The 24,008-nt window shown below is 42.3% G+C and overlaps 1 long non-coding RNA gene across 1 annotated transcript; it reads right to left on the reverse strand.

Annotated features, from left to right (window-relative positions):
- Window positions 1–11,794: 11,794 nt before the first annotated feature.
- Window positions 11,795–20,973, reverse strand: LOC144586315 (uncharacterized). Its single transcript, XR_013541081.1, has 2 exons — window positions 20,864–20,973; window positions 11,795–20,752 (listed from the first exon to the last, which is right to left on the reverse strand). It is a non-coding gene; the product is annotated as an uncharacterized LOC144586315 (long non-coding RNA).
- Between the last annotated feature and the right edge of the window lie 3,035 nt (window positions 20,974–24,008).

Below are 24,008 nucleotides of genomic sequence, written 5' to 3' on the forward strand. Positions count from 1 at the left end.
TTTGCTGTCTGAGGCAAAGATGGAATATAAATGGAAGCTGCACTTGAATGTTATTCCAGCATTCTCTGGCTAAAATCCTGTTGATTAGTTTGGTAAGCTACATTAGAACACACACACTGAATTAGTGGGGACTGGGTGAGTCAGCTCCTCTGCACTGTCTATTGGTTCAGATGGGCCTAATCCAGTTGTGACTTACCATACTAAGCAGTTGGATAGCGTTTCTTACAACAGCAAGCTGGTTTCGAGCCCCCCAAGACATGCCATGTAGTCTATATAGCTCTGTTTTCAAAGAGGGGGAAACAGGTGGATAATTCTAGGGGAAACAGCAAGGGGGTTGTCACTTCTCCCCCCCAGCACCTGCCTCCTGCCTTGGAGGCAAACTCAACTCTGGAATTCCTAGTTTCTTAAGAACCAAAGATTTTGAGAGAAGTACTGAGGGTAACTGATGCTCTGAGTGATCTGTTCCAGAAAGCAATCTAGAAATAATTGGGTTCTTTTCCTACCATCCCCTGTTGAACAATGGTTGTTTGGAAAGTCCCTCACAAAAGGCTTCTGAGAAAATTGAACAATTGTCAATTAAAAGAAGGGTTATTTTTCATACTGGGTAAAAACCGGGAAAGAATATACAGTATAGACATTTCTCTGAACTGAGACATGTGGCAGTAGGGTATTGGGATTGGTGTTTTTTTTCTCATTTCTGAACGATCTAAGGTTACAGGTGAGCAGTGAGCTAGTAAAGTTTGTATAGGACATAAAATCATTCAGAATGCATTCAGGGACTGTGAGGAGCTCCATGAGGTTATCACCAGGCTAATTGAAATAACATTAAAATGTTGAGTATAGTTCACAATTGAAACAAAGAGCACCCCCCCCAAAAAAAAAGTTATGCCAGAGTTAGTCTGTTGCATATAAGGTTCCACAGGATGCTGGACCTGAGTGTAATTGACTAAGAAAAGGGTTTTGTAGTTGTGGCTAGTCCAATGAAAATGTTGTACCCTTTCTTTGATCAGCAGCTGTGACAAATGTGAATTTTAGGCTAGAATAATTAGGAAATGGAATGGAAATAAAGCTACCAAGGTCATAGTGACCTTGTACAAACCTACAGTGCTACTGCACTTGGAATGCTACACACAGTTGTAGTCACACTGCAGTTCAAAAATAGCCCTAAGTGATTGGAGCCCACATGTGTTGACAGTAAGCATACTCCTCTGTTGTCACTTTTGTGGCACTCTGAAGACAAAGAGACTCCTCCATCTGTGCAATTCCTCTGTATGAGCTAGAGTCTCCCAAGAGTGTAATCACAGGAGGGTGTGGCTAGCTTGCAGCTGTTGCTGTGGGTGGACTCCACATGTTCAGATAGCAACTAGAAATTTTTGGTGCAGAGTTGGGCCTGAAAAGGGCAACCAAAATGATATGGGGACTGGGAAAACTCTCATAAGGAAAGGCACAGGGGAGGGAGAGGAATAAAGGGAAAGACAGCCAAGACATATAAAAGTATACATGATATGGAGAAGATGAATTGTAAGGTACTAGGATCCAGATTCATCAGGTGAAGCTCCACAATGGGACATTCAGGACGAAAGCCAGGCCTACTTCACACAGCACATGATTAAACTATGGAGATCCCTGCCAATGAGTATGGACCCAGAGCTTTAAAAGGAGATCCCTCTCAATTCATGGTGGATAAGGCTATCAGTGGTTCCAAGACATGTTGGCTATATGCTACCCTCACTATCAGAGACAGTGCATCTTTGAACACTACTGCTGAGAGCAGGCTGTTGCCCTTGTGCCTTTGCCACTTGTAGACATTCACTGGGCACCTGGCTGGCCTAACTGGACACTGAAATGCTAGGTTAGGACCTTGTATGATCAGGCAGGGTTCTTCTTACTCCAGGTGGACTTGTGAAATAAATGGAGCCTCCCGTGTAACACAAAGCTATGGTGAATAAAAAAAAAAAAAGAGATGCTGAGATGGGAAACCAAAGAAATGTAGGCTGTGAACAATCTGTTTCAAAAACCAATATAAATTCAATTCATTTCTCTTCCTTTGTGGTACAACGGGGTAAAAATGACCATCTGGAAGTTGCCAGGTGGCTCCATGAAACAGAAAAGGCCTGATTTTTAACAGGAAAACTCAAAATTTAATCACTCTGGGAACATTACGGATGTGGTGTTCCACCTTAGTGCATACCTATAAGATTTAGGTATAAAGTGTGTTTGTGCGTGTTTTTAATACATTTGTGAAAAGGATCACATAGCTTTTTTTTATTAGTTCTCCAGACTTTTACCATGAGAAAAACGGTCCGATTTCAAACAAAAGAGACAAGAGTTCTCTTGGGTCTTGCCACCTCAGACTGCAGGCAGCACATCAAACCATATGTTCTTTCCTTCAAGATGGCTTCCAGGTGGTCAGATTCCACAGAGCTCGTGTTCTTAAATGAGGGAGATGTAAGCTTTTACAGATTCCTTGGAATGCAGACTGGTCCGTTGGTGCTTTGGTGCCTGGTCCGTTGAGCTCTTCAGGGGTAAAATTAATGGAAATGTTTAACTTCAAGTCAGAAAGAATTATTTGTTCAGAGGGAACCTGGTTAGCATCCTATGGTTTGATATCAGCCAGCAGATCAAGATGGGAGCTGGTACTGTATTTGGTTTCCACTTTTTCAGACCTGGTCTGAGCCTGTTGACTGAGAACTAAAAATGGGAAATATTGTTCCCAACATTTTCCATGAAGTAGAAAGCAATACTTTCTTCTTCTGTGATGCCTTAAGTTCTAAAGGAGTGAATAAAACTAATTCTTTAAAGCAGCCTTGCCTAATCTGAGTCCTTTTGAAGTTTTTAGGCTACAGCTGCCATTATCCCTAACAATGGGCCATGTTGGTTGAAATTATCACAGTTGTGGGTCAAAACACCTGAAGATCAGCAGGTTGAGGATGGCTAATGCCCTGCCCCTCCAATTAGCTGGGGACTAACTGGCTGGATTTGCATATAATGGTAAACCAGGTTTGTTGAACTGTGTCTGAATCTGCCCCTCAAAAGAAACCATAATTTATATAATATAATAATAACAGAACTACCAAGCTGGAAGGGACCCTATGCATCATCGCTTCTAGCCCCTGTCCAGGAGGCACAGTGGAGAATCAAACTCCCAACCACTGACTCTGCAGCCTGATTGCAGAATCAGAAGCGACCATGATTGTTGTTGGTTGATGGACTCTTGTTTGTTTAAAGAAACAATGTCTTACTGTTATGCCTAAACCCTGAACTGTGGTTTGTCCCCAGCTTATTTCCCCAGCTCCCTACCTTGAATAGGGGCTATCAAAAGAGATGGAAAGAAAAACAAACTAGAAATGAGGAAATCAAACATTTGTTTCTGTCATTGACTATGAGAACATGCATGCAAGAAAACCTGTCTCATATACTGTACATGATGACTTAGGGTGAGGAAGTACAAATGCCGTCAGCATTCCACGGGGGCCCCCAAAGGAAACCAACATATAAAGAATGCCAACTCTGGAAGTCATTGATGATTTGTTTATCTGAAAATGGCTTGGCTGCCTGGAAATTCCATGTTTGAGCCTTTGCACACAGACCAGGTGTGTAGCATACTTAATGATGAGTTAATATACTTTTGTTAGCTTGGAATTACAAGTTAATGAAGGGAAGTGTGTTTAGAATAGTTAAAATAGTCAGCTTTCTCGTTCATCCCTATTTTGTATCTAGTAGTCACAGAAGTGTCCTATTAAGCATTCATGATTTTTCAAACCAATAATTCGCTGGAATGGGGGAGACATGTTTTAAGTTGGAACATAAGATTGAGATATGGAGTGATCACACACATAGTAAGACTCACCCAGAACCATGAATACCAGCCTTGAATATCATCATTCCAAATTAATGAAACCATTGATGGCACATGGCATAGGAGAATACATGAGATGATTACTCTTTGTCATTAATATTGTGCTGTAATAAGCTTACAGCTAATTTCCCATTGGAGACGTCCTGTGCCACTTTATTTATTTATTTATTTATTTATTTATTTATTTATTTATTTATTTATTTGTTTGTTTGTTTGTTTGTTTGTTTGTTTGTTTGTTTATGTATTTATTTATTTATTTATTTATTTATTTATTTATTTATTTATTTATTTATTTATTTATTTATTTATTTATTTAGACCATCTGGCTGAAGGACATTCTGGGAGGATCACAATATAAATAAACAGCATAACTAAAATACAATAAAGTAGTTAAAATACAATTTAACAGAACAGAAAATAAAAGTAACAAACAAAAAAAGTATGTTCATGTAAATTAGGGTCATCAAATGGCTACTCGTCAAGATGGCTACATAACACCTTCAGTATGATTCACACTCAGCAAGAGGGCCTCCTAGAGTTATCTCATTGATCTCTTTTTGAATAAAGTATTGGACTAGATAGGCCTTTGTTTCGATCCAACATTCTTCTTATGTTCTTATACCACATTCTGCAGCATCCCAGTGAGCTTCTGCATCGCATTCTGGGTCTTCATCTAGAAGGCAATTCAGAGAGTTCCTAGTGACTCAAAGCCTAGTGGAAATGGTTAAATTGAAGTACCCCTAATTTCTTCTGGTTGCCCCTAATCTTAGGTCGCTTTTTCACCACTGACATTACAAGATCAAGTAGGCGTGATCTAAGAACTCTACAGTAAGGAAGCCTTTTTTAACGTTAATTGCTGCTCTAGAAGGGGATCAAGGACCTTGGAGGTTTTCTTTTGCATCATTATCCCAGCCATCCCACCTGATCACTGTCTGCCATGCCACCTCTTGAAAAGCTTCTGCTTGCGTACGTTGCACCTCCTTCAAGAAAGAAAGATGGCACAAAAGCAACTCAGAGAGAATGATTTGGGAGTGTAAGTATTGTATTGGTTCATTCACAAGGCATAGCAAACGCACTCCTGCAGCCCCTCTCTTTTTCTTTTTCTTTTTCTTTTTTTCCAAATGGCTTCCGGATGATATTTTGCATCTCTGAAACCACATACTTGATTGGTACCATATACTTGTTCTTTAGTCTGCTCATCTATCATTGTCTCAAATTCAGCAAACAAGAGTTTGGGCTCCTTTGAAATGCATCCCAGCTGTGAAGTCTTCTGGAGGGCATGCCCTGACATGCAACTCATACACAGACTTGAACTTGAACTAACTGGCGCCATCTACCTCCAATATCTCTACATACATTTTGTTCTTTGTTATTCATTCATTTGTAAACCAGCCTTCTCCAGCCTAATGTGTTAGGCTACAGGGTCAGCCCAAGCAGGAGGCAAAGGGAGGGGGCAGGCTCAACATTTAAGGGTTCATGAACCAACAGCTTGTTTAATAATATGTTTATTTGTTTCATGTCTAGGCTGCCTTTCTCCTTGCATGTTATTTGCTACCAGTGCATTTTGACTGCCAGAGGTACTTCAGGGAGTTTTCTGCCTCATTTGCCAATCCACCTGGATTTAGGCACTATGTACCCTGACTTTAGTAAACGTGGGTATTATTTGTGGCTCTCTATCAGACAACTGCATGTCCTAGTCACTCCTGCACAACCAGTCTTCCACGGGGCAAACGTTCCTTCAGTATCTCCTGAAAAGTGACCAAATAATCCAAGAAAATATGGGCAGCATTAGGAAAGAACCTTTGCGATGTGTTGAACTGAGAGAATATTTAACAAGTAGAGGAGAGTTCCCCTTGGAAAACCCCTGAGGAAATTCTGTTGTTATTACTGAGAATGGATCATTTCCATTAGCATTCATGTACTCAACTACCATAATTTTGGCTTAATAGCAATAACTAAATTCATTTCTAACATAGAGCTGAACACCCACAGGCAACTAATACCACCACTTTGTTGACAATTCTGGGAGACAGTCCTTCCTCAATTTACCTTTTTAAAAAAATGCAGAGACCTCCCCATCCCTATATTAGCTGCTTAGCATAGACCCTCTTCAGGTGTTCAGCTAAGCATGGAGAGGAATGCTGTGTCCAAGGATAGAACACACACACACACACACACACACACACACACACATTGCCCCAATGAACTGGCTGAAGACATCTGAAGGGTGGGAAGGGAAACATAAGAGGAAAACTATCACCTAGACCCATGGTCCCCAACCTCCAGATGTTCTTGGACTTCATCTCCCAGAAATCCTGGCTGGCAGACGTGGTGGTGAAGACTTCTGGGAGTGGCAATCCAAGAACATCTGGAGGCCCAAGGTTGGAGACCACTGACCTAGAAGTTCTAAGTTTCTAACCATGTGATTGGTAGCTGTTAATTGGGGGTGGTGGGATATAAAGACACCAAGAGGTTAGCAGAGGGAGATTCATTCATGCATTCTTGTGGCACAGTGGTTAAACTGCTGTACTGCAGCCAAAACTGCTCACGGCCCAGGATTCAATCCCAGGTAGCTGGGGTTCAATCAAGGTTGGATCAACCTTCTATCCTTCTGAGGTCAGTAATATGAGTATCCAGCTTGCTGGGGGTGGGGCTATGTGTACCCCCACACACACACGCTGCACAAAATCAGGCACAAAAGCAAAGCTAAGCTTATCCCTTGGTGACCTGTCAAAAACAGGCTAATTTGCTAAATGCTGACTGAGTCAAGCTCATGTTAGGACAAAGAATATTTTACCCCTAGGGGTGCTTTCTTTCTTATGGTGAGCAGACACCAAGTCTGGTCAATGGGGTGTGAAATAAGTAATTTCAAAAGAAACTACATTGAGCCTCATGGCACAGTGGTCAAACTGCTGTACTGCAGCCAAAACTGTGCTCACAACCTGGGTTTCAATTTGTCTGACAAGGAAGCTTGCAGATGCCCTGGACTGGACTGCCAGAAAGATAAACAAGTGGGTCCTAGATCAAATCAAGCCTGAACTATCTGTGGAGGCAAAAAATGTTGAAATTAAAGCTGTCGTATTTTGAGCACATAATGAGAAGGCAGGTTTCTCCGGAAAATACAATGCGGGGAAAAGTGGGAGGCAGCAAGAGGAGACCGATCCAAATACAAAATAGACTGCCTCCCTAAAGGAAGCAGAGAAGAGATGAGCCCTGCAGTTGAGGACAGGACATTTTGGAGAGCACTCATTCATAAGAAGATTGCGATAGGTCAGAAGCCACTTGACAGCACAGAAGAAGAAGAAGAAGAAGAAGAAGAAGAAGGAGAAGAAGAAGAAGAAGAAGAAGAAGAAGAAGAAGAAGAAGAAGAAGAAGAAGAAGAAGAAGAAGAAGAAGAAGAAGAAGAAGAAGAAGAAGAAGAAGAAGATGCAGCACTTTCCAATTACTCCTGGCAGGGTCTGGGTTCCTAGTACTGCACTAATAATTCCTTGCCTGTATAACGTTATGCAGCATTTGGGCAAAATTTAATTTAACTCTAAATATTAGCTGTCATATTGATTTTGTTAAACTTGCTGTGTAACTTTTTCATTGTTTCCAGCATATCCATTGAAACGATCAAAATGACATTTCAGAGCTGCGCTCCTTGCCTTTTCTATCACACAAAGGTAAATTAGTCATTAGTCATACACAAACGTATTCCGGCAAAAGCCAGAAGAAATGTAGTCTTCCTTCCTGCTCTGCATCTTGCTTTGATGTCCAAACTGCTTGGAAAAGATGACAGGTTGATCACGTCAGGTTGATGAAGGCAAGGCTGCCAAGTTATTACCACTTTTTTAAAAATCACAAGTTCATAGGAAGCATCCTAGACAGTTTAATAGGAGATGAGTCCCTAGAGGCTGTTTGTTGTTATCTTGCACACAATTTCTCAGATTGTGTGACTCAACGTTTTATTGATGATGAGCTTCCTAAAATAGAGTTGTGAACAATAGCAGCTGTTGCAAATAAGACTGATGAGTAGTCACCTGACCTGTGAACCTAATGAGATGACAGTGAATGGATCTGTGAAACAATCAGCAAGCTACATTCTCCTTACCATTAAGCTAATTTTATAACAAATGAAACTCAAACTACATGTTAGAAATAGCATGATATCATAAGGGACAAGTCCTTGAGACATTGGTTGTCCCAACAAGTCCCTCCCATGCCCTCTAGTTTGCAAAGTAGCCAACACTGTTTTTTTACAATCACACATCTGGAACACTCAGTTGATTCTAATTTTTGAGTATGTGCGATCTGCAATGTATCCTTTGAGCCCTAGTGAGGGTGATCCCAGGCCCCCAAGGTTATCTGAAGCAATCCAAATTGCAAGGGACTGGGCAAGCCACATCTTTGCAACTGATGGCGGAACAAAGTTCTTCAAAACATCATTAAAGTTTCGATACCAACCCTCAATACAGCAGGTCCGGAAAATGTACTTAATGTATGGTTGTGCTTCCATTATCCTTGTGCATCATGGAGCAGAATATTAAATTACCATCTAAGCAAGGAACCCTGGCATTGCTAGATCATGTAAGTAGGAAAAGCTAAAGGCCAATACAATTCAGGTTGGAAACTGTGATTATCATAGTCTGTTCTAAGTAATTGCATTGCCATCTGTGGCTTATCACAAAGAATAAATCATTTGAAACTGCAGTCCCCATTTGCTCTACAGAGTTCTCTGTGGGTGCTGTGAAATATTTTGGAAAGTTTTAGCATTTCATAAAGCATGACAGTTTTGACGAGAGTGTGCATAATGGAAGCAATCGACCCTGTGGTGTAGAGAGCCATGGTCAATGGATATGATGCTCTTGCTTCAGTTCTTCTCTCAGAAGAACACTGCAAGGGCCATTGCTTGAATGGGAGCAGTTGGCATCCTTCGTGAAGAGTGAGCCTGGACGATGAAACATTTCCGAAACTCCTTGTGGAGCCCAGATGAGGTTGGAAACCAGTTTGGGAGCTGTGTTTGCTGCCAGTAAAAATCTAATGAAAGCCATGTATGTGCAACAAAGAAGACTACGTGCTAATTGGCATTTTATGTAACGGCAAAGCATGCCATAAGATTTCAATTGAGCTTAGCAGTATTAATTGCTACACACATTACACACTCAGCTAGAGGACAATGTTTTGCTGTGAGCTGAATCTGCAGAGGAAGCACTATCTTTCCCCCTCTTCTAACTATCCCACCTTGCAAGGGCTAAAGGAAACATCACACTCAATGCTCAACTGCCAGGACAAGGGGTTTCTTGCATGTGTTACCCACCCCTGTTCTGCAGCCTTGGCTGCCTCCGGCAGGGAAGCGGGAAATTAATTACTGTAAGTATGTGAGTTCTCTACTGTTCTCGATGAAAAAGATAGGGATCTTAATTAGTTGCTGCTGTTTGCGGGAGCAGCTAACTTGTTGAGTGGAGTGTCTAGCACAGTTGGGGACTTGAGTTGTACACAGGACTCACTGTCAAGTCAGACTTAAGTCGCACCCACGACTTGACTTGGGTTTTATTTCCCAAAGACTAGAACCCAACTCATGACTTCTTCTAGGGAATAAAAGCTTGTTTTAATAGGGACTCAGACTCAGGGCTTAGGGCTGGGAACCTGGTCTTAAAACTCTGACTTGGAGTTGGACCCAAAGACCTGCCAACATCCCTGATGTCTAGGCTAGCCCCCTAGATTTAAAAGATTAGATGTGCTGCACACCTAAAGTAGCAACATCTCTGCTTTTTCCTTCATTCAGTTTTCTTAAAACCTAGAGGTGTATGCATTCCAAATATGGAAAACAATGTGAATTTTGATAATTCAACAGGAACAAAATAAGGCTCATACAAACGAGGCAAAAATTATGCCTCGTTTGTATGAGCCAGATTATGTAGGTAGAACCGGCCAACATGGGTGAGTCCTATGATGTGCTTGCCTGCTATATATGTGTGGAAGCCAACAAGATCCTTTTCTCTTTTTTTGGCAGCCTCATCTTTTTTGACATAGTAAACTTTAATGCACCTTTACACGACACCACTGATTCACCAAAAAACTGGGGTCTAGGTGGATGTATCTCCTATTTGAATGTTGTTGCTTTTTAAATCTCATCTCCTTTCCATCTTGTATATGAAAAAAATCAGCAAATGTTTAAATGGATTGTTGTGCTGTTATTTTAAAAGTGTTCTAATATTGATTTTATTTACCATTTTTAATATAATGCTTGTTTAATTCTTTTTTAATGTTTGTATAATTACTGTTTTTAGCTTTCGAATATTTAGTAGCAGTCCTTTATTATTCTTTCGACCACTATGGTCATTTAACTTCCACCAATTAAAACAAAAGTGCAGATAGTAATATATACATGAGCAAGGTGCCAGTTTAACAAACACAATGATAAGAGATTAAAAAGTACAAATATAAATATACACTTTCATCAAAATGCTGGGTTAAAGACAGAATATAAAAAGATTAAAATGCATATACAATTTCAATAAAAATAAGTAATTTCAATTAATTGTGTGGGTCTTCAGATACTTTTCCCTTAAATTTCTGGGCAGCCACTGTGAATCTTGCCACTCTCTCTGTTACTGCCTTGTTAACATCAGAACGAATGAACGAATGAACGAACGAATGAACAAACCAGCCAGCCAGCCAGCCAGCCAGCCAGCCAGCCAACCAACCAATCTTTATTATAAAAAATAAGCAGATACCTCTGCAAGACTTTGAATCATCCCACTTCCCCTGCCACAGTTCCTAAACTGAGGAGGGTCTCCTCATCCTTCATTGTCCAGGTGAGAAAATGAAGTGACCTTTTTCTTCCAGTGGGTGCTTTGTTCTGCTATCTTCAGGATCCCAGCCAGGACATGGTGATGCTGTTTGTTGGCTATAACAACCAGAATTCCCAGAATGCTGTGGCCATGCTGGCTAAGGAATCCTGGGAGTCTAAAGAATATGTGTGTCTATTTAAGATTGAACCATCCTTTAAGATCTGTCCCACATCACTAGGACTTCCAGAGTTTTTTAAAAATATGATTTGGTGCACTCCTAATTATCCCATTTAGTCTATGTGAATGGCCCATTTTGCACCCAAATGGACCTGTTATATATAATTTTTTCCAGCTTTGCTACAGCTTTGCTGATTTTTACTTCACTTTCTGTTTCCTTGGACTGTTTCTCATTTGATCTGATGCTACTTTAATTGTTTCTTTTTATTGCATTTGTTTTGCCGTTGCCTATTTATGTTGAGCTACACAGAAATGTTATTTATAGGCAGCCAAAACAAACAAACAAGCCTGATAGGTTTTGAAGTGCAGTGTGCTGGCTTTGAATCCAGCTCTCTGTGATACCATCTGATAACAACCAGCGGTGCCAGGCTTTTGATCTGTTGCTTTTGCAACTTTGAACAAGAATGGAGAAAATGTGCCCTCCAGATTGACTGAAGTATTACAGGAGCTGCTGTCTGACAACATCTGGAGGGCCATACACTCTCCATCCCTGTTATAAAAGACAATGTATTAGTGAGTGACCAGCACCAACATTATGATGAATGAGGAATTTCAGACAATATGGCTAGTCTCACTGCAAGCAACAAGTTGTGTCATTTCTTCAAACATTAGTATTTGTACCTTAGTCACCCTCTCAACTTTAGAATCTAAAGCAAAGTAGGAGAGCCACCAACCTGTGAGACTAACCTGGTCCTGTTGATGCCCAAGGACGTCCTACTGCTTCTTAGTTCCACCCACCCTGCTCACTTGCCCAATCAGGAAAACATCAGGAAGGGAGGAATCCCACTACTAGCTTTTGATCAGAGATAAGATGAAGGACATTATTTCCATGCTGCTTATTCTCCCAGCTGGGAAAGCTAGCTGTGCATGAGGACTGTCTAACTGGACACAATTTTTTTTACCTGTTCTGTGTTCTTTCCTGTGAGGGGAGAGTATGAGGGGTATGGAGCTTCTCAGATTCAGGTGTCTGCTAGAGCAGTAGTTCCTAACGTTTGGCCATCCAGGCATTCTTGAACTACAACTCCCAGAAACGCTAGCCAGCACAGCTGCTGGTGAAGGCTTCTAGGAATTGCAGTCCAAGAACGCTTGGGTTACCCAAGGCTGGGAACCACAGTGCTGGAAGAACATTTTAGCAACCATCCTTTGGAGTTTAGAGCTGACTTTGCCCACATTTGAATTGTCTGTGTCATAGAATAGGAGAAGATTCCTAACTCCAGTTCCTTGGGGCAGGTATACTTCTGCAGCCAGAGTTTTGGTTAGCATGCAGCTTTGCTCTCTCTCCTCACCTTCCCCACATTTGTCAAGCAAAATGAAGCGGGGGGGGGGGGTTTGGCATTTCATTTTGCTTCAGCAAAATAGAATCCCCAAACTGGATTATGAACTGAACTGCAAAACAGTCTGGTATATCTGGGGGGGGGGGTGGTTTGTGGTTCAGTTTGTGCCCATCTCTAACCTGGACCCTTTCCCACAGCAGCCCCATGCAGTTCATTTCAGTCGTTCAAACCCAACGTTAATTGGCTTGAATGATGATTGCCAAATCGGAGGAGCACAGCAAAGGTATACCGATTGAAGCTGTACAAAAAACATTCGTTACCATCATTGCTACTGAAGAATCCAGGAAGAGCACGAAATCAGGGCGCATTCCCAGACATTAACTTGAAAATTAATTCAATATTGCTGTTTTGATGAAAACAACCGCATTATGTTATTTGCAAGATGCTGTTTTACACTTAAAAATATTTTAAAGGTCCCCAAATTTATACTTCCAAAACAACGTTATCCATTAATGTTCATTTAATGATTAAAATCGTGATTTTTAAAATCATTGTTCAAATAAATTAATTCATTCAGAGTGATGAGTTAATATTTAATACACTGTTTCCAAGCAATGGATTAGATTAGCAACCCTTAACCAACAGGATGTCTAAAGAGCAGGATAACGGTATGTTTCCCACACTCTTCCAGCATGTATTGAGGAATGAAGTGGAGATCCCAGTTGGATTTGATGACGATGAGTAAGGAGATCCACACGCTGATGGTTACATGAAATTATCTCACATTATATACAAGGATGTGATTTTGTGTGTGAGGCACGGGTCCTCCTAGAAGCTGTAGCATTACACGCATCAGTCCCTGGAAAGTTCAAGATAATGAAAGTGTAAAAATAAATGCTTGCATCAAAAAAAAACCTGAATGAAGCTGAGGTTTCATCATTTCCCTTCCCCCACCCCCGGTGTTGTTTTCTCGCTTGTTGGTTAAACAGGAAGTTTTCTGCAGGATGTGCCAGTATCCTCTGTTCGTGTTAATAACTTTAACACTTCGCTTTCCTTTTCTCCCACGATAGACTCAATGTTTCCTTTCAAGAGCTCTGACTTCGGTTACAGATTTCTTGCAGCAGGCACTGGCGCTTTGTTTGGTTAACTGTTTAAAGACACAGTGTAGGTCTTCATATTGGTTAAGGAGGTATCTGGCATTTGTACCCACTCTTCTCTGAATAAGAGCAGCAGCCTCTCCCAGTTGACAAGGCCATGGTTAGATTAGGCACTGATATTTCCATTTGATGGGATGAGTATGAAACCTCATAATTCTGATTTGGACTGGGGACTTTAAAAAAACAGGATATGTTATAATGGGAATCAGTTACGGCTTATACATTGTTAATCATCCCATTCTCGGACGGGGTTGCACTCCATCCAACATCATGCTAGCACCCAACCACCAGTGCAATGGAACGTCTGCTTCCTTCCTCTGTGCTTCCTGAAATTTAGCTCCTCAGCCCTCCAAATATGGCTTGGGGTGCTCAGGACCTGCAAGAAAAATTTGTTCACTTCCCAGCCCTGTTGATGGAGAGAAGACCATTGGGAGAGCCACACTGTTAGACAGTATTTTTATGAGCAGTTTCTATCTCTTTCTTGCACAACACACGCACACACACACATGGAGAGAGAGAGAGCAAGTTTGGACTGGTTCATAGTTACAGCAGATCCCACATTAATATGTATGGAGGAAAGATGCTGGCGTACTCTAGTCAGGGAGTGAGCAAGCAGAGATTGTGTCTGCAAGAACCAATACCTCCATGTGGAACTCAAATATATCGTTGCTCCAATGGGGGTGAGGATGACAATGTTACCACTGGCCAAAGGAACACTATTGCAGCATGGGTTTTCAGAAATGGCATTCCGTTGAGTGCTTCCTAGCCCAGGCTAGTTGTGTGGAGGCAAATGTAGGTGTTGATGAGTGTTCATACTCAGGATAAGTCCTCATTAGGGACAATGGCAGCGTTTGATTGGCATTTTAATGGAACTGGCTTGATTTGTAGTTCTCAAAATAACATACATACTGGTATCTAATTATTCCTCTGTTTTTGCCCCTTTTTTGGATTTTATGACACACCCATCAAAGAAGAGTCTACAAAAGTATGCACATCTTAGAAAATTCTGTACATGTGTTAGGGTAAGACGCCAAAAAATTATATTAGGGGAAAGTGCATAGAAAAATCTGTATAGCTCCAGCCAATAGACAAATATGATATGAAACTCTCTCTCTCTCTCTCTCTCTCTCTCTCTCTCTCTCTGTGTGTGTGTGTGTGTGTGTGTGTGTGTGTGCATGTGCGTGTGCGTGTGCGTGTGCGTGTGGGTGTTCTGTGCAATCAAGTGGGAACCGACTTATATTAACCCTAACAGGGCTTTCAATGTAACTGAGATATTCTAAACATATTTTAAGGAGCAGTTCCACTCCTCTAGTAAATTTTCATGGCCAAGTCGGGATTCAGACCCTGTTCTCCAAAGTCCTAGTCCATCACCCTATCCACTACGCCATGCTGAGAATCAAAGGGAAACTACATTCATGTACTCATTCTTTGTCTTCTCCAGAATTTAAGGTTGCTTATTAAATGGAGAGTGTTTGCAGATGGTTGACTAGAAGTTTATAGATCTGTGGTCTGCTCTACAACCAGCATGATATAGTGGTTAAAATGCTGGACTCAGGAGAAGTGGGTCCAAATCCCTTTTTGGTGATGAAATTCACTGGGTAGTCTTTCACTAGCCAGACCTACTTAGGTATTTTACCCGAGGTATCTTACAACATTGTTGTAAAGATAAAGGGGAGATGAGAACTATGAGCTATGTGTGCCACCTTGAGCTCATTGGAGAAAAGATATCTATTAAAAAATAAATAGTAATATAAATAAATGGATTTCAGACTTCCAGTTGAGCAGAGTGTTGCTTTTTAGAGTTGCCTTATTGGAGCTTTAGGGTATAGGAAGAAAAGAATGCTTTGCCTATAACCATTTTTTTGTCAGGAGCAGCAAGTACTGGGGTCCAATTCATGGCATCCAGAACTAAAAGTGGAAAGATCGGGTGGTCAGATGCTGCTTATACCCCAATTTCAAAGAATCACACACAAAATACAATGGCTGAAATGCTGTTGCTTTGTTATACAGGTGGAAGATAAAAGGTGTAGTATGTGCTTGTTTCTAGCCAACAATCAGAGAATCATAACATCATTGAGTTGGAAGGGACCTATAAGGCCATCGAGTCCAACTACCTGCTCAAAGCAGGAATCCAAATCAAAGCAGATCTCACAGAAGGCTGTCCAATTTTCTCTTGAATGCCTCCAGTGCTGGAGGGCTCATCATCTACTGAGGTAATTGGCTCCATTGCCATACTAACAGTTTTCCCTGATATTCAGCCTAAATCTGACTTCCTGTAGCTTGAGCCCATCATTATGTGTCCTACACTCTGGGATAATTGACAACAAATCCTGCCCCTCTGCTATATAACTACCTTTCAAGTATTTGAAGAGTACTATTGTATATGCACTCAGTCTTCTTTTCTGAAGGCTAAACATGCCCAGTTCTAACGGTCTTTGCTCACAAGGTTTCTTCAGCAGGCATAAGCAAATGAAAGTCTGGCCCTTGTTTTTAAGTCAAACTAACAGTTCTAAAAGAGAAGATGTGGGGTTTCCGCCACCATTGCTCTACTCAAATCTGAGAACAGCAGAAGGTGGTCCTCGGCAGGGTTTGGGGGATGCAAAACTGGATAAAGGCATCTGTTTAAGGGTTGCCTACTTGTGAGTGAAAATGTTAGCGTATCAAGACCCTTGTAGGTGTTCTCTGGAAAATCAATTTCTAATAAGCAACTGCAAGAAATAAACATGTTCACTATCAGCTCTCAGGTTGTGACCAGAGATAATCAATCAGTGACCATTCCCCACTCATTGGGTCATTACCAGGCATTTAAAAGAGTGCCATGCATCATTACCATTATCACAAGCTTCTCTACCTCTCCTGGTTTTTCCACAGCAACAAAGGCAGAAGGTTGCTGCCATCATCTTGATTCCAGCGATGAGTTTCTGAACCTCCTTGAGCCCTGAGTCATCCCTTACCGTCCCCCTTGATTCAGTCGAGTTTCTCACCAGGGATGTGAGGGAGGGCCAACCCTTGTAATAATAGCTCAAAAACAAACTCTGGAAACAGCGACTCATGAACTAGTTCAGGGAGGATGTTGTTTATATGTTAGATCCTGTTTTCTTCCTCAAGCAAAATGCTTCTCCTACCAGGTGCTTCTCCCCAAGAAGCTGCCCCTCCCTTTGCATGCGGAGCGCCTGGGGCAGCTTCCTGTCCCTTGTGTGTGAAAACTTCACGGGCCGGGGAGGCAAGGGAGAATGCAGCATGTTTGGCAAAAGGTTATCTTCCCACCTGCTTTGCAACCCACAGACGTAAGAAGGGTCACGGCTGTCTCTTTGAGGTCACTGGCATTATGTGACTCAAGCAGCGTACTCTTCTGCTGGCCCAGTGGTAGAGTTTGAAGGGGGAGTTGGGAACAATGAGGGCTTTCAGTTAAAAGGTTACGAGGCCCTTGCACTGAAGCATACAGTATTTGGGAATATTCTCTTGTACCTGCTTCATAGTTTCGGCCCACAGTGTTTGTGCATGTCCCCTGTGCTATAGGCTAGAAGTAGAAATCAGCCAAGCCTGCAAGCCTGCTAGAAGCGTTCTACCCAACGAACATTCATAGCAGCATCACCAAGCCTTTCCAAATGCCACCAATTTTCAAATGTCCTAATTCAGATATGCATGGCCAACCTGGCCTTGAAAATTCAACACACGTTTTGGAAATGAAGTTTGCCATCATCAAAACCTTCTGAATTGGCTAAAGCAAGGTGGGCCACCTGTGGTCCCCAACCTGGTCTCATGCAGCCTTCTGCTTCCTTTTCAGAAGCCGTCTGGAAGTGATAGACCCAGACCTGGAGAAGAGTTACTGGCCAGCATCACCAGCTGGTGCTGCCAGGTCTCAGGCATTGGCTCCAAAATTGGGTTTTGGAGTCCTGCTTCCAAGCTTCTGGCTTTGGACCTGAAATCTTAGAGAAAGGGATGCTACCACCCTCCCAACCCTAATTTGGGAGTTTGTATCTTCAGGATATGCCATTCAGGCATGCTCAGATGCCCCCATGGCTTTTTCATCTTGATGTATGCTCTGGAGCAGCCTTTCTCAACCTTTTTTTTTTGGCCAGAGCCATAACCAGTATATGAAAGAAATATCGGCCAAATCAGAATTGTATAAGTCGCATAACAAACCTTATGAGATGGTGCGTCAAGAATGGCTTCCAGTCTGTGGCCCCCTTCCAATGTGACAGAGCTTCCCCAAGGGGTCATATGGCCTCCGTTGAGAATGTCTGCCCCTGCTGCTGAAATCCACTCATCGGCCTTTAAATTCATGCTAGAGTCTCTATGTTATCCATCTGTTGCACAAGAATCACTTTGCAATGGCTGCTCAAGTACCCTCACCTTGTGCCCTCACAAGGGCTTGCCTCTGGCTCTCAGGCTTTAGGGCCTGACATATCAGCGAATGAGCTGTTGCTGACCCCGCAACCGTAGCACCTCCTCAAGTGAAGAAAGGCAGGGGGAGAGAGAAGGGGTAAATGCTCCTGCCTCTGGCTCTAGTTCTGCTGTCCACCACTGACCTCTAGTCCACCACCGACCTCAGCCACACTCATCATTAGCATACCTATCACCTGTAGACAATACAGCCATTGGCATTTTTAACAAGTCTGGCAACCCTGGATTAAATGAATCAAGTTAATTTGGTTAATAATTATTAAATTCTATTGTAAGATATTGACTAGAAGTTGTCCGAATCCTGCTATCGTTGCTGCATTCTGCTGCAAGATTAGTTCATCTCCTGCTACATAGGATGGTTATGCTAATGGACACATGTAGTTTGATTTTTGAAGTACAGAGAATTTTTTTAAAAAAATAATTCTATTTTTTTAATGCCACTTTTCAGCATTGGCTGAAACACATGCATCTATGCAGCCACTCAGCCATTTACACACTCTAATTCCAGTATTATTACTTTTTTAACCATGACATCAGATTAACTGCTGAAGCACCTGTGAAACAGAGGGCTCCAAACAGGGTGAAAATTTTAACCTTGTGTCCTCATGTCGTCTGTAAACCAGACAACATACTCATCCAAAGATCCTGAACTAAAAATAAAAATCAAATATAAATCAGATATTGTGAAATTTTAACACATGGTGGCAGCATGGCCGGGGGTGGGAGGGAAGCTCACTTTGAGAATTCAAAAATGAAATAATTACAGTATCTGGGGTGGGGAAATGAGCAATGAGAGCATCAGACCTCCTCTCACCACGTGACTCTGTTTCAGAGATACTGGGAAATACGGTGGCTCCCTGCCAAATTCAGCCATCTGGCAGCCTAAGAAAGTCGAATAAGGACAGGATTATCCTTGTGAAATATAAATAAATAAACCCAACATCCTCTTGTTACAGGTTTGTGACAATTAAAAAAAACACAGTATCTGCCTTGGGAGGGGGAAAGATGGCTAGCGGAAAATACATTGTGTCTTTCTAAACGTCTCCCGTTTCCTCCTTACCCATCGCAAAAATTTCCTGCGAGCCTTTTGTTTCCTTTACACGTTTGATCAGGAATCTGACTTAGATTGTCTTCCGGGTTGAGCAGCCCCAGCCAAACCTATGAAGCAGAATCTTCAAACATATTTATTGTTGTTTTCAATTGCATGGTGTAATCCTCACTCTTAGTTTCTTGGTATTACACACCAGCCTTACGTATTTAGTTATAGTACTTAGGCAAAGGACACAGTACACTGCTGTTGTTGTTGCTATTATTATTAATGGTTATTTATGTAGGATTGTCAGCACACAGGGCTATCAAGGAAAGGCACTCTCATATAAACAGCTTCCTGACTGACTATTTAATAGAGGGCCTCCTCTAAAGGAAAGGGCATGATCCAAACACTCTGAAGGCCCTCTCTTCATAAGCTCTTGTTGATTTCCATCTCTCTGCCACTTCAAAAATCTTCCCAAAGTCAATAGAATTCTGGCTTTGGAAAGGGCAAAAAGGTAGTGGGCCAAAGCAGGGGAAGACTTAACCCATAGATCAAAAGCTTTCCTTTTCACCTGAAGTGGCTTATCAGCCTTAGAACCCTCCCTGTCTTGAACCATACTCTTCAAATCTATTTAGATTACTCTTTAGATCTTACCCATGAAAACTACTTAGCCATGGTAGGTCCCATCTTTATTATGAATACGGAAGAGACGGAGTCACTCCCATTCCGTCCCCCAACAGTTTCAAAACATGCTAGGTAGAGGTTTATATCAAAACCCTAAGAGAAGTGAAACCATGTGTAGTTTGAACACCATGCTGTTCTGCCTGATCAGAAGGAGGTAACCAGCGCAGTCACACGGATGTGCCTTACAGGTTTCAGTGGCTATGACTGAACAAGCTATTCTGTGCATCTTAACCACATTTGTGGGAACCAGGAACAATTTGTTTCATTCTGCAGCCAGATCATACAGAAAACTGGCTGCAAGGTGGTTTATGTCACCACATGGCGTGTGCTTTCAAGCAGGGAACATCATGTAATCAGGGAATTCTGAGCTGAATTCTCTGAGATTTGAAGGCTAATCACCTCTCTGAGAGTTTCAACAGCTTATTGGCCTAAACCCATGTAGCTGTGGTGCCCAACCACAAAGCACAGCATGATGCTCTTTTCTCCTGTCTTTCCCACAAATAAAAAACCAACATCCAGAGAAGATGTTGAAGGTGCACAGAGGACTTCAGGGGCAAAGAGAATGGTCGCCTTCTTCTTCTGAGGGTGAGATCCTGGCCTTTGTTTGGACCACGATTTCTTCAGCACCAGCCATTTTGGTCTACATTTTAATTTGGGTCCTAAAAATAATTTTATAAAATGGGACTCTAAATATAAAAAGAAAAACAGGAACCAGAGAATGTACTGGTAGTAACAGAGGAGAAGCCACCTCTATTACTGGATGGAGGGGGTGGGGATGGACCTCTGAGGAAGAGAAGGCTTCCAAATAAATTTTGGGTGTGTGTGTCTTTCTGAGGTGTCAAAAGGAAGCAATCTGACGTCTGAGGACCGGAAAGAGAAACAGTTCCTTGGTTAATGGAGCTCATTCATGCTGGGGTCACATAGAAACTTAGCATCAAAATACATGAAATATAAAGGCTACATTTAAATGACATCCTGTATTGAAAACCCAGCAAGCGACACAAACAGGAAGTGCTGGGCGTGAAACTTCCCATCAGACGCAAGATCCATGGCACATTTTGAGACAGAAGGGATTTTATGGAGCTTTTCTGCATTCAAGGAGTTGCCAAAACTGGAGGAGATCAGGTTCAAATTTTGGTTGTATTTATTCAAGGGGGAAAAATCAACTTGGCCTTAGGATTAGACAAAGGGGAGGGGGAAAGTTCCTCATGCTTGTGTTCCTCATCCACCTTCAGATCTTCACTCTGCTGATAACAGAATATATACTTACAATTCCATGTAACATCATCTCTCCAGTTCTGGTTTTCCAACCTTAGTCTTGGGCCCTGGGTGGATATAAGCATCATTATTAGAGATGGGGGTATTCTTATGCGAATACCCATGCACAGGTAGACATAACAAGGGTCCGGCCCCCTGGGGCCAGACTGTCCACTCACCTTCCGCTGTTGCCATGGGATCCATGCTCCCTCCCTATCGCTCCAGAGCACCTGGTCTGCAAGCCACTCTTCGACGTGGCAGTGAGTCCCGCCTCCTGACAGAAGTGGCTAGTTGATCACGAGCTGTAGGTGATCATGGAATAAAGGGAAGACCATTGCAAAGAAGTCGACAAGCAGATGTCCAATACAGTGGAGCCTCAGGCAACGCCTCGGGAACTCTTTTTATTAACTTAGCAAGAGTTACATCGTATGTTGTGAGAATTCAGATAGGATACTAGTTACCTAATCGCCACTAGGATTGGCCAGAGAAACCCTTTCATCTAATGCCCTAACTGTAAGCAGGAAGGCAGAATGAGAGGTTAACCCACCCGTTGGGAGCTGCTGCTTCTCTCCCAGTGTTTACACTGCCTTGGGCAGAAGCTTCCCACAGTGAGCTCTGGAGCAAAAGGAAGGGAGCGCGGAGCCCACGGCAGCAGCGGAAGGTGAGTGGACAGTCTGGCCCCAGGGGGGCGGACCCTTGTTATGTCTACCTGTGCGGGGGTATTCGTATACAAATACAAATGCCCTCATGTCTAATCATTATTAATTGTCCAGTGAACCTATTATCATAATTGTGTGCCATCAGGCTAGTTCCAACTTGTGGTGACCCCTGCCTAGATTTCCAAGGTATAAGTAAGTACACAATAGTAGTTTACACATCTCTTCATTGTGTGGTGTTCTAGGATAGTGCAGCCATTCCTTGGCTGTGCAGTCAGATACTCCAACTCCCTGATCTATCCAGCCAGAAAGTGTGTCCATTACTTCAACAGAAGAGTGTCACAATGGCACAGTATATCTGAATCAGGGTCATCAACAGGACTTCCAGATGTTCTTAGACTGCATCTCCCATAACTCTCACTACATCTGCTGTGGCTGATAAGATTTGGAGCCCAGCAAGACTTGGACACTTATGATTGCCCTCCCCTCAGTCTATACATACAGTTATAGTCACATCATTCTGAGTGAATCCTCATGCATTTGTGTACATGGTGAATTGTTTGTTTGTTTGCTCACTTTTTACCTCTCACCTTTCTCCTGAGGATGGGCCGTAAGGCAGCTGGAATGCGAGTCAGTCATTGGCAATCATGCCAATGAAGGAGCAGGATGGTTTTGAAACCCAAGAGAGGAGTCTTATGTTTTGCTTGGCTGCCATTTTTGACAGCATTCCAAACTCCCCCACTTTAGATGGACTTATTCTTGCTGTCCATTGAGAAACCCAAACCAGCCGTGATATGTCAAACCAGTGAGGAACCAGTTAACAGACAGGGTTAGATATGTATACCCAGAGCTCTCCAATTCATCTTAATGTGTGTGATCTTTCCGGCAACTTTGCCTCCTTTGAAAATCTCCAGAGCAGAAAGTTGTGTGACATTTGCTAACCAGCATTATTGGGAACCTTGAACAGTATGATTGATAGTGGCAGAAAATTGGAGTGATACAAACCCTTGGAAAGGCCACAGAAAGGCATTGTATGTTTCTCTCTTTTTCCTGCTAGCATGGCTACATCCAGGGCTCTTCAACAGAGTTGGCAGGATTAAGAAAAGGCTAGTTTCTCTCCAGCAATCAAGAAATGTGAAAAAGGAGCCAGCCAAGAAGAGAAAGCAAAAGATCTTCCTTCAAACCATTAACAAGTAGAAGGTCATGTATGAAACTGAACCTCCGGTTGGTCTGTGGGAAACGGTAAGTGCCAAAACATGGTCACAATACTCTCTCTCTCTCTCTCCCTCCCTCCCTCCCTCCCTCCCTCTCTCTCTCTCTCTCTCTCTGTGTGTGTGTGTGTGTGTGTGTGTGTGTGTATGCGTGCATGTGGGTGGGTGTTACTGGTATCACAATTACAGCAGAAGCACACTATGCTGCATGGGGAATTAAATATTGGGAAAACGCACAGGAAAATTAGATAATTGTAAGCGCAACAGGATACAGGGTAAAGGAGAACTGGAGGGATGATTTTGCAAGATTTGGAAAGTCCCAAAGCTTTAAAGAACCTTGTCAAGGCTCTGGAGAAGAACTCTTTAATTTTATCAGCTGTGGTTTACGCCTTGGTCACACTGCCAAAGGGCCATGCCTCTCTTCGGTGATGTAATGGTAGTGCAGGTGTTCATTGTAATCGTTCCTATAGCCAGCACCCTCCCACAGATCAAGAGGGTCTAAAAATGCAAATAGCTGGAATGGTCTGTATCTGCAAAGGAGGAGCAGACCTTTTGTGAAATGAATCGCTCTTAATTACCCATTCAGGACCAAGCCTGCCTCAAATACTGTATATTGTTTTACAACAAGGATATCTGGCAAACAATATATTGTTTCCGGGGCATTTCAGTCCCATATATTATTAGGATTACAACTAAGTTCTGATGGAACAGAAAAGTCTGAGGGGAGATGGCAAGTGATGTCATAGTCCTCACTAAGTAGAAAGTCCTAGGGACGCACCCCTTGCCTTGCCTGCAGTGCACTACTGTACAAATTGCTTCTGGCCTTGTTCCCTTCTCTACTTTTGAATGGGGTCTGGGAGAGGGAGAAGTGTGCTTCTAAGAAAGGCAGCTACAGCCTGAAGAGCCAGATAGCACAGGTAGTGGGGGGCAGGGCGGCGGTCTGTTGCTTTGTTTGAGGGCAGAGACTCCATAAAGAAGCAGTCTCGGCAGGGACCTGGAACAGTTTCATTCAACAAGCTTGTGAGCTGCCTTCAGGACCTAAATGATGGAAAGGAGGTGTGTGGATCAATCAAATAAATAAACATCTAGACACAACACTACATCATCATCATCATCATCATCATCATCATCATCATCATCATCATCATAATTTATTGTCATTGTAAGTATATACACAGTATACCCATACAGTAAAGATCATAACGCAACAGTCCCGAATATTTTTCTGCAGGGAGATAGTAAGTTCCAACTCCTCAATCTTGTTGGGTAGAGATCTAACATTTGAGACAAAAAGACTTGGCAATGCAACCTCTTTTCTGTTTGCGTTTTCTCTTGTCACAAAATGATCCAAATTCTGTATTGCCTTGAATGTTATAAAATGAAAGAGTCAGGCATTGAATCCCAACAGTATGTGAATGCAAAGAAAAGGACATTTGTGGAGCTGAAATGGTCTGGTT

The sequence above is a fragment of the Pogona vitticeps genome, chromosome 2 (genome assembly GCF_051106095.1).
Source record: "Pogona vitticeps strain Pit_001003342236 chromosome 2, PviZW2.1, whole genome shotgun sequence".
Classification (NCBI taxonomy): domain Eukaryota; kingdom Metazoa; phylum Chordata; class Lepidosauria; order Squamata; family Agamidae; genus Pogona; species Pogona vitticeps.